Source organism: Castor canadensis, chromosome 7, assembly GCF_047511655.1.
Source record: "Castor canadensis chromosome 7, mCasCan1.hap1v2, whole genome shotgun sequence".
In the NCBI taxonomy this organism is placed as follows: Eukaryota; Metazoa; Chordata; class Mammalia; order Rodentia; family Castoridae; genus Castor; species Castor canadensis.
Window position 1 is genome coordinate 151,050,977 of NC_133392.1, and position 4,090 is coordinate 151,055,066.

Genomic DNA, 4,090 nt, shown 5'->3' on the forward strand with positions numbered 1-4,090 from the left:
AATGGTGCTGCTGCCATCTTCAGGGAATTTGGGGGCTGGGGAGAGGGCTGAGGTGGTTGTAGGCTTGGAGAAGTGGGAACTTGAAGGACAGTGCCAGGGATGGGAATGTTACAGAGGCAGAGAAGTGGACTGCAGGCACAGAGGTGGGACCTGTGGAATTAGGGCCGTAGATGCTGGTGGCACACTACAGATTGCCATCGGGAGACGCTGGGGTCCCCAAGACAGATGGGCACATGTTCCCAATCCTTAAGCCTTAGCTGCATCTAAGAGCATGGCATTTTCACCTGCAGAAGCAGCAACTGTACTATGCATGGGGTCTCTAAAATGTGCATTAGCTACTCAGGAGGTGGAGGTTGGGAGGTTGTGGTTTGAGGCCAGGCAAAGCAAAAAGTTAACAAGATTTCAACTCAATAAACAAGCTGGGAGCGTGGCTTAGATCTGGAATCCCAGCTACACAGGAGGCACAGGTAATCGGAATACAGTCCAAAGCTGACCTGGACAAAAATGCAAGGCTATATCTGAAAAATAACCTATAACAAAAAGACTGGAGGCTTGGGTCAAGTGGTAAAGCACCTTCCTGGCAAGCTCAAGTCCCTGAGTTCGAAAGCTAGTGCTGCCAAAAAAATAAATACATGACTAAAATACACAATAGAGCTTTTTCTTTTTTTGGTGGCACTGGGCTTCACACTTGCAAAGCAGCAGGCACTCTGCCACTGAGCCCCACCTCCAGCCCATTTTGCTCTGGCTATTTTGGAGATGGGTGCTCCTGAGTTATTTGCCTGGGCTGGCCTCCAACCAGATCGTCCCGATCTCAGCCTCCCGAGTAGCTAAGATTACAGGCATGAGCCACTGGCACCTAGCTACATATTAATATTCTTAAGGCTCTGAAAAGTCCTGCAAGAAAGAGCTTGCTTCATTTTGGTTGCTCAGCACTTCCCATCTGCCCTTGGAACCTTGTGCAGGAGGACATCAAGGGGGCATGAGTTCACAAAGCATCCCCCAGAAATGGTGCTGTAGGGGAAGTGGGTAGGACCTGAGTTCCACCAGAAACATGGCTGATGCTGAGTCCACCATATCAGGAGTCAGCCAGGTAGGAGAGACCAATGTGCGAGCTTCAGGTATGGCTGAATCAAGGTGCTAAATGAGTACCTCTTAGCTCTCCCTTTCTCTGTGTTGAACTCATTCTGAAGCAGCCTGTCTCAGCAAAATGGCAAGGATTTCCCCAGTCACCCAGGCTTCTGTGCTCCCATCTCACATGCCCTGCCTCAGTCTCTGATATCACTGCCCTTGGCCTGACTGTGGTCACATGTTCATCACTGAGCCAGTTACCATGGCGATGGGGAGTGGTTTTGATCTCTTGGTATCATAGAGATATCCTAGGATCAATGGACAAGGGAAGGTGTCCTCCCTCCCCCCCCAAAAAAAAATGCTGGCCTCTGTAACAAGAAGAGGTGTGGGTGAGCCAACCTTTAAATGCTAGAAGGGGCCCTGCAGCCCCTCGTGGCCTCCAGTCCCTCTCGCCCTTGATTCCCCTGGCAGCTACTCAAGGTCCTCTGGGCTCCTTCCCAGGCCCCATCCTCAGCCAAAGTTGCTGTACTCAGCTTCCTGTCACTATAACAGACACCTGAGCCTATCAACTTATAAAGAGAAAAGGTCTATGTAGCTCCCAGTTTTAGAGGCTTCAGTCCATGATGGGCTGGGCTGGTGGCTTTGGGCCTATGGTCACACATCACGGCAGGAGCATGGGATGGGACAAAACCATTCACCTCATGGCCGGGAAGCAAAAGGGAGAAAGGAAGGGACATGCCCCGCTGACCTAACTTCCTCCCATTAGGCCTCACTTTTTAAAAGTTCTTGAAAGTTCCATGACCTCCCAAGAGTCGCTAAGGGAATGATGACTTGGGCCTTAGAGGAAACTTAAGAATCAAACCAGAGCAGCTTTCGTTGACCTCTCAGCCTCTTTCCATCAAACAGACTTCCTTCTTCATGGTTTTTGTTTTGGTTTGGTTTGGTTTGGTTTTCGGTGACACTGGGGCTTGAACTCAGGGCTTCACACTTGCTAGGCAGGCGCTCTACCACTTGAGCCCCTCCTCCACCCAAATGGTCTTCAACTGGTGTCCCAGAAGCATGAGTTGAAGGCACAGGGAAGCTGCTCCCCCACACCCAGTTTCCTCAGAGCCCAAAATGGCTCTGCCGGGCTGGGGATGGGGCTCAGTAGTCTGGCATGTGCTTAGTCCTGAGGTGGGGAGGGAGAGAACGGAGGGGGACGAGGGGAGAGGAAGCCTGCAGTGGGTCCTCTTATTTTCCCCTTTTCTCCTTCTGGGACCCAGCCTAGGGCTCGGTGCTGCTCACATTCTGGGCAGGGCTTCCCTACTTAGTTGATGTTGTCTGGAAACAGCCTTGTAGACATAACCAGACTTTCCTCCTCTTCCTCCTCCTCCATTGTGGTACTGGGGTTTGAACTCAGGGCCTCTTGCTTGCTGGGCAGGCGCTCTACCACTTGAGCCACTCTGCCAGCCCTTTTTCTGCCAGGGCAGGCCTGGACCACAGTCCTCCTATTTGTGCTCCCCCTGATAGGATGACAGGTATGCACTACTGTGCCCGGCCACTAGTTGAGATGGGGTCTTGTGAACTTTTTGCTCATGCTGGCCCTGACTGGCGAGCCTCCTGATATCTACCTCCTGAGTGGCTAGGATTATAGGCGTGAGCCACTATACCTGGTTCCTAGGTGCTTCTCAATGCAATCAAGTTGAAAATCCAGATTAACCACCACAAACCCAGCCCTTGTTCCCATGATACCCAAACACATCTCCTTAAACCATAAAATCTCACATCTCCTGATAATGCCATCCTATTATGAACCCTTCAGAGGATTAATCCACTTCCTTCCTAAAACACCATCAGCAGGCAAACAAGCCCTAAATGCCTCAGCATGTGGGGGTGTTGCCCCTTAAGTAGCTGTGTGACCTTGGGCATGTCTCTGCACCCCTTTGAGCCTTCTTTATTTCGTGTATGTGTCACGGGAAGAACAACCTAGGTTAAGGCACCTGGCATAGGCCCTGCCTTGTGGTAGGCACCCCCAATCTTTTATCAATTAATTAATGGAGTCAGGTCTTTGGAGTCTGCTGACCCCACTGAGGTTGGAAGTAGGCCTAAATCACTGGCTCAAGGTTATCCACCTGGAGAGTGATAGACCAAGAAGGTGACCAAAACTTAGTGCCTGGTCAGACGTGTGGCTCACACCTGTAATTCCAGCTACTTGGGAGGTAGAGATTGGGATGATGGAGGTTGGAAGCCAGCCCCACCTCAACAAATAAATCACTTGTGAAATAAATCAGGTGTGGTGGTACCTATCTATAATCTCAACTGTGTGGAAGGCATAGGTAGGAAGATTGTGATCTGAGGCCAGCCCAAAACAAACAAAAAAAAGTAAGAATCTACCTGAAAAATATAAACTAAAGCAAAAAGGGCAAGTGGCAGAGCACCTCTCTGCATGCGAGAAACCCTGAGTTCAAACCCCAGTCCCACCAAAAAAAAATCACCTGAACCGGGCACAAGCCAGGCCTAGTGGTGTACACCTATAATCCCAGCACTTGGGAGACTGACGCAAGAGTAGCATCACAAGTTCAGGCCACCCCGGTCTCACATAGTGAGAGCCTGTCTCAAAAAATAAAATTTAGCTAGGCACCGGTCACCCACACCTGTAATCCTAGCTACTCAGGAGGCAGAGATCAGGAGGATCGAGGTTCACAGCCAGCCCAGGCAAATAGTTCCTAAGACCCCATCTCAAAAAATTCCATCACCAAAAAGGGCTGGTGGAGTGGCTTAATGTGTAGGCTCTGAGTTGAAACCCCAGAACTGAAGAAAAAGAATAAATAAATAAAATAAAATGAGGGTTGGCAGGGTGGCCCAGTGGTAAAAGGCATATCTAGCTAACATGAGGCCCTGATAAATAAATAAACAAATTTAAAAGGGAAATGAAGAAAGCAAGACCAGGGCTGTGGAAATGTGAAAAGACCTCTCTAAGTTCCCCAGGAGCGCTCCCAAGCTGTCCTCCCCTTGGCTCAGGTGCCAATCAGAATTCAGCTTT